At 37.1% G+C, this 14,988-nt stretch overlaps 8 non-coding genes across 8 annotated transcripts; all 8 read right to left on the reverse strand.

Moving 5' to 3' along the window:
- Positions 1–230: 230 nt before the first annotated feature.
- On the reverse strand, positions 231–302 carry TRNAA-CGC (transfer RNA alanine (anticodon CGC)). The gene has a single exon. It is a non-coding gene; the product is annotated as a tRNA-Ala (tRNA).
- Positions 303–2,999: 2,697 nt separating this feature from the next.
- Positions 3,000–3,071, reverse strand: TRNAA-CGC (transfer RNA alanine (anticodon CGC)). The gene has a single exon. It is a non-coding gene; the product is annotated as a tRNA-Ala (tRNA).
- A 1,774-nt stretch (positions 3,072–4,845) lies between these two features.
- TRNAA-CGC (transfer RNA alanine (anticodon CGC)) lies at positions 4,846–4,917 on the reverse strand. The gene has a single exon. It is a non-coding gene; the product is annotated as a tRNA-Ala (tRNA).
- Positions 4,918–7,614: 2,697 nt separating this feature from the next.
- On the reverse strand, positions 7,615–7,686 carry TRNAA-CGC (transfer RNA alanine (anticodon CGC)). The gene has a single exon. It is a non-coding gene; the product is annotated as a tRNA-Ala (tRNA).
- An 850-nt stretch (positions 7,687–8,536) lies between these two features.
- Positions 8,537–8,608, reverse strand: TRNAA-CGC (transfer RNA alanine (anticodon CGC)). Its single transcript has one exon. It is a non-coding gene; the product is annotated as a tRNA-Ala (tRNA).
- A 2,696-nt stretch (positions 8,609–11,304) lies between these two features.
- On the reverse strand, positions 11,305–11,374 carry TRNAA-CGC (transfer RNA alanine (anticodon CGC)). Its single transcript has one exon. It is a non-coding gene; the product is annotated as a tRNA-Ala (tRNA).
- An 853-nt stretch (positions 11,375–12,227) lies between these two features.
- Positions 12,228–12,299, reverse strand: TRNAA-CGC (transfer RNA alanine (anticodon CGC)). Its single transcript has one exon. It is a non-coding gene; the product is annotated as a tRNA-Ala (tRNA).
- Positions 12,300–14,073: 1,774 nt separating this feature from the next.
- On the reverse strand, positions 14,074–14,145 carry TRNAA-CGC (transfer RNA alanine (anticodon CGC)). Its single transcript has one exon. It is a non-coding gene; the product is annotated as a tRNA-Ala (tRNA).
- Positions 14,146–14,988: the final 843 nt, after the last annotated feature.

The following is a 14,988-nucleotide window of genomic DNA, read 5'->3' on the forward strand; positions in this document are numbered from 1 at the left end:
ACTTACCATAAGTTTTCCCTCAGTGTAGGAGAATGGCAATAAGCATTCAATGGGAACTTAACTTTGAAAAATGGAATGAAGAAGATGATGAATATAATCATATTTGATTGATTTTTTATGATTTGTATTCAACTTTGACTATTGCTGTAGAGTACTTTTATTGGTTTGCTTGTTTTCTTTGGCTCTACTAGAGAGTTTACATATGGTAAAAAGCTGTATTTTGTAAAACTTGGAGATGCCGGGGATTGAAACCGGGACCTCATACATGCGAAGCATGCGCTCTACCACTGAGCTACATCCCCTATGAGCTGCTATTTTTTTATGCACAAGTGATTGCAGCTTTACATTTCACTAGAGATTTACTACTTTTCAGTGTTATTAGGGATATCTTAGAGGATGGAAGCATAAGCATTATACCATGCTTGACTGCAAGGACTTTATGGTTTTCATGGGTGATGAGAATGAAAGTAGAAGCCCATTCCAAACATTGGAATGCTCATAAAGTTCTCCATCAGAGACTGGTTTATCATCAGAATCCCCTACTTTTACTAATGAATGGTGTGGATATTGATCAAGTTTTGCTAACTAGAGGGCTGTCTTATATTCTGTTTGTTCATCTGTGTCAGAACTTAGTAGAAGGGCACAAAGGATGCATGCTAAGACTGCCTCTTGGGCATTGCTAGCTAATGCTTCACCAGACAATCTAAGTAGAGTTCATATGTTGTCATCATTCCATGCTTTGAAATTTCATTAAGTGCTTGCCCTCCAAGCCCATGTCCATCCTCTTTTTGTTCACAAAGTGTTTGAACTTGTCTCTCAATCTTAATCAATTAGTTTTGCTATATTATTTGTCTCGCTCTTTTATTAAACTTTGCTTGAGTTGTCACCTTCAGTTCCCACTGAAAATAAAAAATCTATTTCCTACTTACCATATGTTTTCCCTCAGTGTAGGAGAATGGCAATAGGCATTCAATGGGAACTTAACTTTGAAAAATGGAATGAAGAAGATGATGAATATAATCATATTTGATTAATTTTTTATGATTTGTATTCAACTTTGACTATTGCTGTAGAATACTTGTATTGGTTTGCTTGTTATCTTTGGCTCTTCTAGAGAGTTTACATATGGTAAAAATCTGTATTTTGCAAAACTTAGAGATTCTGGGCATTGAACTCAGGAGCTTATACAAGCGAAGCCTGCACTCTACCACCAAGCTACATCCCATATGAGCTGCTATTTTCTGATGCATAAGTGATTGCAGCTTTACAATTCACTAGAGATTTACAACTTTTCAGTGTTATTAGGGATATCTTAGATGATGGAAGGATAACCATTATACCATGCTTGACTTCAAGGACTTTATGGTTTTCATGGCTGATGAGAATGCAAGTAGATTCCCATTCCGAACATTGGAATGCTCTTAAAGTTCTCCATCAGAGACTGGTTCATCATCAGAATCCCCTACTTTTACTACAGAATGTTGTGGATATTGATCAAGTTTTGCTAACTAGAGGGCTGTCTTACATTCTGTTTGGTCATCAGTGTCAGAACTTAGCAGAAGGGCACAAAGGATGCATGCTACGACTGCCTCTTGGCCACTGCTAGCTAATGCTTCACCAGGCAATCTATGTAGAGTTGATATGTTGTCATCATTCCATGCTTTGAAATTTCATTAAGTGCTTGCCCTCCAAGCCCATGTCCATCCTCTTTTTGTTCATAAAGTGGTTGAACTTGTCTCTCAATCTTAATCATTTAGTTATGCTATATTATTTGTCTCGCTCTTTTATTAAACTTTGCTCAGGTAGTCGCCTTCAGTTCCCACTGAGAATAAAAAATCTGTTTCCTACTTACCATATGTTTTCCCTCAGTGTAGGAGAATGGCAATAGGCATTCAATGGGAACTTAACTTTGAAAAATGGAGTAAAGAAGATGATGAATATAATCATATTTGATTAATTTTTTATGATTTGTATTCAACTTTGACTATTGCTGTAGAGTTCTTGTATTGGTTTGCTTGATATCTTTGGCTCTTCTAGAGAGTTTACATATGGTAAAAAGCTGTATTTTGCAAAACTTAGAGATTCTGGGGACTGAACTCAGGAGCTTATACAAGCGAAGCATGCGCTCTACCACCGAGCTACATCCCCTATGAGCTGCTATTTTCTGATGCATAAGTGATTGCAGCTTTACAATTCACTAGAGATTTACTACTTTTCAGTGTTATTAGTGATATCTTAGAGGATGGAAGGATAACCATTATACCATGCTTGACTTCAAGGACTTTATGGTTTTCATGGCTGATGAGAATGCAAGTAGATGCCTATTCCGAACATTGGAATGCTCTTAAAGTTCTCCATCAGAGACTGGTTCATCATCAGAATCCCCTACTTTTACTAATGAATGGTGTGGATATTGATCAAGTTTTGCTAACTAGAGGGCTGTCTTACATTCTGTTTGGTCATCAGTGTCAGAACTTAGCAGAAGGGCACAAAGGATGCATGCTAAGACTGCCTCTTGGCCACTGCTAGCTAATGCTTCACCAGACAATCTATGTAGAGTTGATATGTTGTCATCATTCCATGCTTTGAAATATCATTAAGTGCTTGCACTCCAAGCCCATGTCCATCCTCTTTTTCTTCACAAAGTGTTTGAACTTGTCTCTCAATCTTAATCAATTAGTTTTGCTATATTATTTGTCTCGCTCTTTTATTAAACTTTGCTTGAGTTGTCGCCTTCAGTTCCCACTGAAAATAAAAAATCTATTTCCTACTTACCATAAGTTTTCCCTCAGTGTAGGAGAATGGCAATAAGCATTCAATGGGAACTTAACTTTGAAAAATGGAATGAAGAAGATGATGAAAATAATCATATTTGATTGATTTTTTATGATTTGTATTCAACTTTGACTATTGCTCTAGAGTACTTTCATTGGTTTGCTTGTTTTCTTAGGCTCTACTAGAGAGTTTACATATGGTAAAAAGCTGTATTTTGTAAAACTTGGAGATGCCGGGGATTGAAACCGGGGCCTCATACATGCGAAGCATGCGCTCTACCACTGAGCTACATCCCCTATGAGCTGCTATTTTTTTATGCACAAGTGATTGCAGCTTTATATTTTACTAGAGATTTACTACTTTTCAGTGTTATTAGGGATATCTTAGAGGATGGAAGCATAACCATTATACCATGCTTGACTGCAAGGACTTTATGGTTTTCATGGCTGATGAGAATGCAAGTAGATGCCCATTCCAAACACTGGAATGCTCATAAAGTTCTCCATCAGAGACTGGTTTATCATCAGAATCCCCTACTTTTACTAATGAATGGTGTGGATATTGATCAAGTTTTGCTAACTAGAGGGCTGTCTTACATTCTGTTAGGTCATCAGTGTCAGAACTTAGCAGAAGGGCACAAAGGATGCATGCTAAGACTGCCTCTTGGGCATTGCTAGCTAATGCTTCACCAGACAATCTATGTAGAGTTGATATGTTGTCATCATTCCATGCTTTGAAATTTCATTAAGTGCTTGCCCTCCAAGCCCATGTCCATCCTCTTTTTGTTCAGAAAGTGTTTGAACATGTCTCTCAATCTTAATCAATTAGTTTTGCTATATTATTTGTCTCGCTCTTTTATTAAACTTTGCTTGAGTTGTCACCTTCAGTTCCCACTGAAAATAAAAAATCTATTTCCTACTTACCATATGTTTTCCCTCAGTGTAGGAGAATGGCAATAGGCATTCAATGGGAACTTAACTTTGAAAAATGGAATGAAGAAGATGATGAATATAATCATATTTGATAAATTTTTTATGATTTGTATTCAACTTTGACTATTGCTGTAGAGTACTTGTATTGGTTTGCTTGTTATCTTTGGCTCTTCTAGAGAGTTTACATATGGTAAAAAGCTGTATTTTGCAAAATTTAGAGATTCTGGGGATTGAACTCAGGAGCTTATACAAGCGAAGCATGCGCTCTACCACCGAGCTACATCCCCTATGAGCTGCTATTTTCTGATGCATAAGTGATTGCAGCTTTACAATTCACTAGAGATTTACTACTTTTCAGTGTTATTAGTGATATCTTAGAGGATGGAAGGATAACCATTATACCATGCTTGACTTCAAGGACTTTATTGTTTTCATGGCTGATGAGAATGCAAGTAGATGCCCATTCCGAACATTGGAATGCTCTAAAAGTTCTCCATCAGAGACTGGTTCATCATCAGAATCCCCTACTTTTACTAATGAATGGTGTGGATTTTGATCAAGTTTTGCTAACTAGAGGGCTGTCTTACATTCTGTTTGGTCATCAGTGTCAGAACTTAGCAGAAGGGCACAAAGGATGCATGCTAAGACTGCCTCTTGGCCACTGCAAGCTAATGCTTCACCAGACAATCTATGTAGAGTTGATATGTTGTCATCATTCCATGCTTTGAAATATCATTAAATGCTTGCCCTCCAAGCCCATGTCCATCCTCTTTTTGTTCACAAAGTGTTTGAACTTGTCTCTCAATCTTAATCAATTAGTTTTGCTATATTATTTGTCTCGCTCTTTTATTAAACTTTGCTTGAGTTGTCGCCTTCAGTTCCCACTGAAAATAAAAAATCTATTTCCTACTTACCATAAGTTTTCCCTCAGTGTAGGAGAATGGCAATAAGCATTCAATGGGAACTTAACTTTGAAAAATGGAATGAAGAAGATGATGAATATAATCATATTTGATTGATTTTTTATGATTTGTATTCAACTTTGACTATTGCTGTAGAGTACTTTTATTGGTTTGCTTGTTTTCTTTGGCTCTACTAGAGAGTTTACATATGGTAAAAAGCTGTATTTTGTAAAACTTGGAGATGCCGGGGATTGAAACCGGGACCTCATACATGCGAAGCATGCGCTCTACCACTGAGCTACATCCCCTATGAGCTGCTATTTTTTTATGCACAAGTGATTGCAGCTTTACATTTCACTAGAGATTTACTACTTTTCAGTGTTATTAGGGATATCTTAGAGGATGGAAGCATAAGCATTATACCATGCTTGACTGCAAGGACTTTATGGTTTTCATGGGTGATGAGAATGAAAGTAGAAGCCCATTCCAAACATTGGAATGCTCATAAAGTTCTCCATCAGAGACTGGTTTATCATCAGAATCCCCTACTTTTACTAATGAATGGTGTGGATATTGATCAAGTTTTGCTAACTAGAGGGCTGTCTTATATTCTGTTTGTTCATCTGTGTCAGAACTTAGTAGAAGGGCACAAAGGATGCATGCTAAGACTGCCTCTTGGGCATTGCTAGCTAATGCTTCACCAGACAATCTAAGTAGAGTTCATATGTTGTCATCATTCCATGCTTTGAAATTTCATTAAGTGCTTGCCCTCCAAGCCCATGTCCATCCTCTTTTTGTTCACAAAGTGTTTGAACTTGTCTCTCAATCTTAATCAATTAGTTTTGCTATATTATTTGTCTCGCTCTTTTATTAAACTTTGCTTGAGTTGTCACCTTCAGTTCCCACTGAAAATAAAAAATCTATTTCCTACTTACCATATGTTTTCCCTCAGTGTAGGAGAATGGCAATAGGCATTCAATGGGAACTTAACTTTGAAAAATGGAATGAAGAAGATGATGAATATAATCATATTTGATTAATTTTTTATGATTTGTATTCAACTTTGACTATTGCTGTAGAATACTTGTATTGGTTTGCTTGTTATCTTTGGCTCTTCTAGAGAGTTTACATATGGTAAAAATCTGTATTTTGCAAAACTTAGAGATTCTGGGCATTGAACTCAGGAGCTTATACAAGCGAAGCCTGCACTCTACCACCAAGCTACATCCCATATGAGCTGCTATTTTCTGATGCATAAGTGATTGCAGCTTTACAATTCACTAGAGATTTACAACTTTTCAGTGTTATTAGGGATATCTTAGATGATGGAAGGATAACCATTATACCATGCTTGACTTCAAGGACTTTATGGTTTTCATGGCTGATGAGAATGCAAGTAGATTCCCATTCCGAACATTGGAATGCTCTTAAAGTTCTCCATCAGAGACTGGTTCATCATCAGAATCCCCTACTTTTACTACAGAATGTTGTGGATATTGATCAAGTTTTGCTAACTAGAGGGCTGTCTTACATTCTGTTTGGTCATCAGTGTCAGAACTTAGCAGAAGGGCACAAAGGATGCATGCTACGACTGCCTCTTGGCCACTGCTAGCTAATGCTTCACCAGGCAATCTATGTAGAGTTGATATGTTGTCATCATTCCATGCTTTGAAATTTCATTAAGTGCTTGCCCTCCAAGCCCATGTCCATCCTCTTTTTGTTCATAAAGTGGTTGAACTTGTCTCTCAATCTTAATCATTTAGTTATGCTATATTATTTGTCTCGCTCTTTTATTAAACTTTGCTCAGGTAGTCGCCTTCAGTTCCCACTGAGAATAAAAAATCTGTTTCCTACTTACCATATGTTTTCCCTCAGTGTAGGAGAATGGCAATAGGCATTCAATGGGAACTTAACTTTGAAAAATGGAGTAAAGAAGATGATGAATATAATCATATTTGATTAATTTTTTATGATTTGTATTCAACTTTGACTATTGCTGTAGAGTTCTTGTATTGGTTTGCTTGATATCTTTGGCTCTTCTAGAGAGTTTACATATGGTAAAAAGCTGTATTTTGCAAAACTTAGAGATTCTGGGGACTGAACTCAGGAGCTTATACAAGCGAAGCATGCGCTCTACCACCGAGCTACATCCCCTATGAGCTGCTATTTTCTGATGCATAAGTGATTGCAGCTTTACAATTCACTAGAGATTTACTACTTTTCAGTGTTATTAGTGATATCTTAGAGGATGGAAGGATAACCATTATACCATGCTTGACTTCAAGGACTTTATGGTTTTCATGGCTGATGAGAATGCAAGTAGATGCCTATTCCGAACATTGGAATGCTCTTAAAGTTCTCCATCAGAGACTGGTTCATCATCAGAATCCCCTACTTTTACTAATGAATGGTGTGGATATTGATCAAGTTTTGCTAACTAGAGGGCTGTCTTACATTCTGTTTGGTCATCAGTGTCAGAACTTAGCAGAAGGGCACAAAGGATGCATGCTAAGACTGCCTCTTGGCCACTGCTAGCTAATGCTTCACCAGACAATCTATGTAGAGTTGATATGTTGTCATCATTCCATGCTTTGAAATATCATTAAGTGCTTGCACTCCAAGCCCATGTCCATCCTCTTTTTCTTCACAAAGTGTTTGAACTTGTCTCTCAATCTTAATCAATTAGTTTTGCTATATTATTTGTCTCGCTCTTTTATTAAACTTTGCTTGAGTTGTCGCCTTCAGTTCCCACTGAAAATAAAAAATCTATTTCCTACTTACCATAAGTTTTCCCTCAGTGTAGGAGAATGGCAATAAGCATTCAATGGGAACTTAACTTTGAAAAATGGAATGAAGAAGATGATGAATATAATCATATTTGATTGATTGTTTATGATTTGTATTCAACTTTGACTATTGCTGTAGAGTACTTTTATTGGTTTGCTTGTTTTCTTTGGCTCTACTAGAGAGTTTACATATAGTAAAAAGCTGTATTTTGTAAAACTTGGAGATGCCGGGGATTGAAACTGGGGCCTCATACATGCGAAGCATGCGCTCTACCACTGAGCTACATCCCCTATGAGCTGCTATTTTTTATGCGCAAGTGATTGCAGCTTTACATTTCACTAGAGATTTACTAATTTTCAGTGTTATTAGGGATATCTTAGAGGATGGAAGCATAACCATTATACCATGCTTGACTGCAAGGACTTTATAGTTTTCATGGGTGATGAGAATGCAAGTAGAAGCCCATTCCAAACATTGGAATGCTCTTAAAGTTCTCCATCAGAGACTGGTTTATCATCAGAATCCCCTACTTTTACTAATGAATGGTGTGGATATTGATCAAGCTTTGCTAACTAGAGGGCTGTCTTACATTCTGTTTGGTCATCAGTGTCAGAACTTAGCAGAAGGGCACAAAGGATGCATGCTAAGACTGCCTCTTGGGCATTGCTAGCTAATGCTTCACCAGACAATCTATGTAGAGTTGATATGTTGTCATCATTCCATGCTTTGAAATGTCATTAAGTGCTTGCCCTCCAAGCCCATGTCCATCCTCTTTTTGTTCACAAAGTGTTTGAACTTGTCTCTCAATCTTAATCAATTAGTTTTGCTATATTATTTGTCTCGCTCTTTTATTAAACTTTGCTTGAGTTGTCGCCTTCAGTTCCCACTGAAAATAAAAAATCTATTTCCTACTTACCATATGTTTTCCCTCAGTGTAGGAGAATGGCAATAGGCATTCAATGGGAACTTAACTTTGAAAAATGGAATGAAGAAGATGATGAATATAATCATATTTGATTGATTTTTTATGATTTGTATTCAACTTTGACTATTGCTGTAGAGTACTTTTATTGGTTTGCTTGTTTTCTTTGGCTCTACTAGAGAGTTTACATATGGTAAAAAGCTGTATTTTGTAAAACTTGGAGATGCCGGGGATTGAATCCGGGGCCTCATACATGCGAAGCATGCGCTCTACCACTGAGCTATATCCCCTATGAGCTGCTATTTCTTTATGCACAAGTGATTGCAGCTTTACATTTCACTAGAGATTTACTACTTTTCAGTGTTATTAGGGATATCTTAGAGGATGGAAGCATAACCATTATACCATGCTTGACTGCAAGGACTTTATGGTTATCATGGCTGATGAGAATGCAAGTAGATGCCCGTTCCGAACATTGGAATGCTCTTAAAGTTCTCCATCAGAGACTGGTTCATCATCAGAATCCCTTACTTTTTCTAATCAATGGTGTGGATATTGATCAAGTTTTGCTAACTAGAGGGCTGTCTTACATTCTGTTTGGTCATCAGTGTCAGAACTTAGCAGAAGGGCACAAAGGATGCATGCTAAGACTGCCTCTTCGCCACTGCTAGCTAATGCTTCACCAGACAATCTATGTAGAGTTGATATGTTGTCATCATTCCATGCTTTGAAATTTCATTAAGTGCTTGCCCTCCAAGCCCATGTCCATCCTCTTTTTGTTCACAAAGTGTTTGAACATGTCTCTCAATCTTAATCAATTAGTTTTGCTATATTATTTGTCTCGCTCTTTTATTAAACTTTGCTCGTTTAGTCGCCTTCAGTTCCCAATGAAATTAAAAAATCTATTTCCTCATTACCATAGTTTTCCCTCAGTGTAGGAGAATGGCAATAGGCATTCAATGGGAACTTAACTTTGAAAAATGGAATGAAGAAGATGATGAATATAATCATATTTGATTGATTTTTTATGATTTGTATTCAACTTTGACTATTGCTGTAGAGTACTTGTATTGGTTTGATTGTTATCTTTGGCTCTTCTAGAGAGTTTACATATGGTAAAAAGCTGTATTTTGCAAAACTTAGAGATTCTGGGGATTGATCTCAGGAGCTTATTCAAGCGAAGCATGCGCTCTACCACCGAGCTACATCCCCTATGAGCTGCTATTTTCAGATGCATAAGTGATTGCAGCTTTACAAATCTCTAGAGATTTACTACTTTTCAGTGTTATTAGTGATATCTTAGAGGATGGAAGGATAACCATTATACCATGCTTGACTTCAAGGACTTTATGGTTTTCATGGCTGATGAGAATGCAAGTAGATGCCCATTCCGAACATTGGAATGCTCTTAAAGTTCTCCATCAGAGACTGGTTCATCATCAGAATCCCCTACTTTTACTAACGAATGGTGTGGATATTGATCAAGTTTTGCTAACTAGAGGGCTGTCTTACATTTTGTTTGGTCATCAGTGTCAGAACTAAGCAGAAGGGCACAAAGGATGCATGCTATGACTGCCTCTTGGCCACTGCTAGCTAATGCTTCACCAGACAATCCATGTAGAATTGATATGTTGTCATTATTCCATGCTTTGATATATCATTAAGTGCTTGCCCTCCAAGCCCATGTCCATCCTCTTTTTGTTCACAAAGTGTTTGAACTTGTCTCTCAATCTTAATCAATTAGTTTTGCTATATTATTTGTCTCGCTCTTTTATTAAACTTTGCTTGAGTTGTCGCCTTCAGTTCCCACTGAAAATAAAAAATCTATTTCCTACTTACCATAAGTTTTCCCTCAGTGTAGGAGAATGGCAATAAGCATTCAATGGGAACTTAACTTTGAAAAATGGAATGAAGAAGATGATGAAAATAATCATATTTGATTGATTTTTTATGATTTGTATTCAACTTTGACTATTGCTCTAGAGTACTTTCATTGGTTTGCTTGTTTTCTTAGGCTCTATTAGAGAGTTTACATATGGTAAAAAGCTGTATTTTGTAAAACTTGGAGATGCCGGGGATTGAAACCGGGGCCTCATACATGCGAAGCATGCGCTCTACCACTGAGCTATATCCCATATGAGCTGCTATTTTTTTATGCACAAGTGACTGCAGCTTTACATTTCACTAGAGATTTACTACTTTTCAGTGTTATTAGGGATATCTTAGAGGATGGAAGCATAACCATTATACCATGCTTGACTGCAAGGACTTTATGGTTATCATGGCTGATGGGAATGCAAGTAGATGCCTATTCCGAACATTGGAATGCTCTTAAAGTTCTCCATCAGAGACGGGTTCATCATCAGAATCCCCTACTTTTACTAATGAATGGTGTGGATATTGATCAAGCTTTGCTAACTAGAGGGCTGTCTTACATTCTGTTTGGTCATCAGTGTCAGAACTTAGCAGAAGGGCACAAAGGATGCATGCTAAGACTGCCTCTTGGGCATTGCTAGCTAATGCTTCACCAGACAATCTATGTAGAGTTGATATGTTGTCATCATTCCATGCTTTGAAATTTCATTAAGTGCTTGCCCTCCAAGCCCATGTCCATCCTCTTTTTGTTCACAAAGTGTTTGAACTTGTCTCTCAATCTTAATCAATTAGTTTTGCTATATTATTTGTCTCGCTCTTTTATTAAACTTTGCTTGAGTTGTCGCCTTCAGTTCCCACTGAAAATAAAAAATCTAGTTCCTACTTACCATAAGTTTTCCCTCAGTGTAGGAGAATGGCAATAAGCATTCAATGGCAACTTAACTTTGAAAAATGGAATGAAGAAGATGATGAAAATAATCATATTTGATTGATTTTTTATGATTTGTATTCAACTTTGACTATTGCTCTAGAGTACTTTCATTGGTTTGCTTGTTTTCTTTGGCTCTACTAGAGAGTTTACATATGGTAAAAAGCTGTATTTTGTAAAACTTGGAGATGCCGGGGATTGAAACCGGGGCCTCATACATGCGAAGCATGCGCTCTACCACTGAGCTACATCCTTTATGAGCTGCTATTTTTTTATGCACAAGTGATTGCAGCTTTATATTTTACTAGAGATTTACTACTTTTCAGTGTTATTAGGGATATCTTAGAGGATGGAAGCATAACCATTATACCATCCTTGACTGCAAGGACTTAATGGTTTTCATGGCTGATGAGAATGCAAGTAGATGCCCATTCCAAACACTGGAATGCTCATAAAGTTCTCCATCAGAGACTGGTTTATCATCAGAATCCCCTACTTTTACTAATGAATGGTGTGGATATTGATCAAGTTTTGCTAACTAGAGGGCTGTCTTACATTCTGTTAGGTCATCAGTGTCAGAACTTAGCAGAAGGGCACAAAGGATGCATGCTAAGACTGCCTCTTGGGCATTGCTAGCTAATGCTTCACCAGACAATCTATGTAGAATTGATATGTTGTCATCATTCCATGCTTTGAAATTTCATTAAGTGCTTGCCCTCCAAGCCCATGTCCATCCTCTTTTTGTTCACAAAGTGTTTGAACTTGTCTCTCAATCTTAATCAATTAGTTTTGCTATATTATTTGTCTCGCTCTTTTATTAAACTTTGCTTGAGTTGTCGCCTTCAGTTCCCACTGAAAATAAAAAATCTATTTCCTACTTACCATAAGTTTTCCCTCAGTGTAGGAGAATGGCAATAAGCATTCAATGGGAACTTAACTTTGAAAAATGGAATGAAGAAGATGATAAATATAATCATATTTGATTGATTTTTTATGATTTGTATTCAACTTTGACTATTGCTCTAGAGTACTTTTATTGGTTTGCTTGTTTTCTTTGCCTCTACTAGAGAGTTTACATATGGTAAAAAGCTGTATTTTGTAAAACTTGGAGATGCCGGGGATTGAAACCGGGGCCTCATACATGCGAAGAATGCGCTCTACCACTGAGCTACATCCCCTATGAGCTGCTATTTTTTTATGCACAAGTGATTGCAGCTTTATATTTTACCAGAGATTTACTACTTTTCAGTGTTATTAGGGATATCTTAGAGGATGGAAGCATAACCATTATACCATGCTTGACTGCAAGGACTTTATGGTTTTCATGGCTGATGAGAATGCAAGTAGATGCCCATTCCAAACACTGGAATGCTCTTAAAGTTCTCCATCAGAGACTGGTTTATCATCAGAATCCCCTACTTTTACTAATGAATGGTGTGGATATTGATCAAGTTTTGCTAACTAGAGGGCTGTCTTACATTCTGTTAGGTCATCAGTGTCAGAACTTAGCAGAAGGGCACAAAGGATGCATGCTAAGACTGCCTCTTGGGCATTGCTGGCTAATGCTTCACCAGACAATCTATGTAGAGTTGATATGTTGTCATCATTCCATGCTTTGAAATTTCATTAAGTGCTTGCCCTCCAAGCCCATGTCCATCCTCTTTTTGTTCATAAAGTGGTTGAACTTGTCTCTCAATCTTAATCATTTAGTTCTGCTATATTATTTGTCTCGCTCTTTTATTAAACTTTGCTCAGGTAGTCGCCTTCAGTTCCCACTGAAAATAAAAAATCTATTTCCTACTTACCATATGTTTTCCCTCAGTGTAGGAGAATGGCAATAGGCATTCAATGGGAACTTAACTTTGAAAAATGGTATGAAGAAGATGATGAATATAATCATATTTGTTTAATTTTTTATGATTTGTATTCAACTTTGACTATTGCTGTAGAGTACTTGTATTGGTTTGCTTCTTATCTTTGGCTCTTCTAGAGAGTTTACATATGGTAAAAAGCTGTATTTTGCAAAACTTAGAGATTCTGGGGATTGAACTCAGGAGCTTATACAAGCGAAGCATGCGCTCTACCACCGAGCTACATCCCATATGAGCTGCTATTTTCTGATGCATAAGTGATTGCAGCTTTACAATTCACTAGAGATTTACTACTTTTCAGTGTAATTAGTGATATCTTAGATGATGGAAGGATAACCATTATACCATAGTTGACTTCAATGACTTTATGGTTTTCATGGCTGATGAGAATGCAAGTAGATGCCCACTCCAAACATTGGAAAGCTCTTAAAGTTCTCCATCAGAGACTGGTTCATCATCAGAATCCCCTAATTTTACTACAGAATGGTGTGGATATTGATCAAGTTTTGCTAACTAGAGGGCTGTCTTACATTCTGTTTGGTCATCAGTGTCAGAACTTAGCAGAAGGGCACAAAGGATGCATGCTAAGACTGCCTCTTGGCCACTGCTAGCTAATGCTTCACCAGACAATCCATGTAGAGTTGATATGTTGTCATCATTCCATGCTTTGATATATCATTAAGTGCTTGCCCTCCAAGCCCATGTCCATCCTCTTTTTGTTCACAAAGTGTTCGAACTTGTCTCTCAATCTTAATCAATTAGTTTTGCTATATTATTTGTCTCGGTCTTTTATTAAACTTTGCTCGGGTAGTCGCCTTCAGTTCCCACTGAAAATAAAAAATCTATTTCCTACTTACCATATGTTTTCCCTCAGTGTAGGAGAATGGCAATAGGCATTCAATGGGAACTTAACTTTGAAAAATGGAATGAAGAAGATGATGAATATAATCATATTTGATTGATTTTTTATGATTTGTATTCAACTTTGACTATTGCTGTAGAGTACTTTTATTGGTTTGCTTGTTTTACTTGGCTCTACTAGAGAGTTTACATATGGTAAAAAGCTGTATTTTGTAAAACTTGGAGATGCCGGGGATTGAAACCGGGGCCACATACATGCGAAGCATGCGCTCTACCACTGAGATACATCCCCTATGAGCTGCTATTTTTTTAAGCACAAGTGATTGCAGCTTTATATTTTACTAGAGATTTACTACTTTTCAGTGTTATTAGGGATATCTTAGAGGATGGAAGCATAACCATTATACCATGCTTGACTGCAAGGACTTTATGGTTTTCATGGCTGATGAGAATGCAAGTAGATGCCCATTCCAAACACTGGAATGCTTTTAAAGTTCTCCATCAGAGTCTGGTTTATCATCAGTATCCCCTAATTTTACTAATGAATGGTGTGGATATTGATCAAGTTTTGCTAACTAGAGGGCTGTCTTACATTCTGTTTGGTCATCAGTGTCAGAACTTAGCAGAAGGGCACAAAGGATGCATGCTAAGACTGCCTCTTGGGCATTGCTAGCTAATGCTTCACCAGACAATCTATGTAGAGTTGATATGTTGTCATCATTCCATGCTTTGAAATTTCATTAAGTGCTTGCCCTCCAAGCCCATGTCCATCCTCTTTTTGTTCACAAAGTGTTTGAACTTGTCTCTCAATCTTAATCAATTAGTTTTGCAATATTATTTGTCTCGCTCATTTATTAAACTTTGCTTGAGTTGTCGCCTTCAGTTCCCACTGAAAATAAAAAATCTATTTCTTACTTACCATAAGTTTACCCTCAGTGTAGGAGAATGGCAATAAGCATTCAATGGAACTTAACTTTGAAAAATGGAATGAAGAGGATGATGAATATAATCATATTTGATTGATTTTTTATGATTTGTATTCAACTTTGACTATTGCTGTAGAGAACTTTTATTGGTTTGCTTGATTTCTTTGGCTCTACAAGAGAGTTTACATATGGTAAAAAGCTGTATTTTG

Source organism: Taudactylus pleione, unplaced genomic scaffold, assembly GCF_031769625.1.
Source record: "Taudactylus pleione unplaced genomic scaffold, aTauple2 ptg000070l, whole genome shotgun sequence".
Lineage (NCBI taxonomy): Eukaryota > Metazoa > Chordata > Amphibia > Anura > Myobatrachidae > Taudactylus > Taudactylus pleione.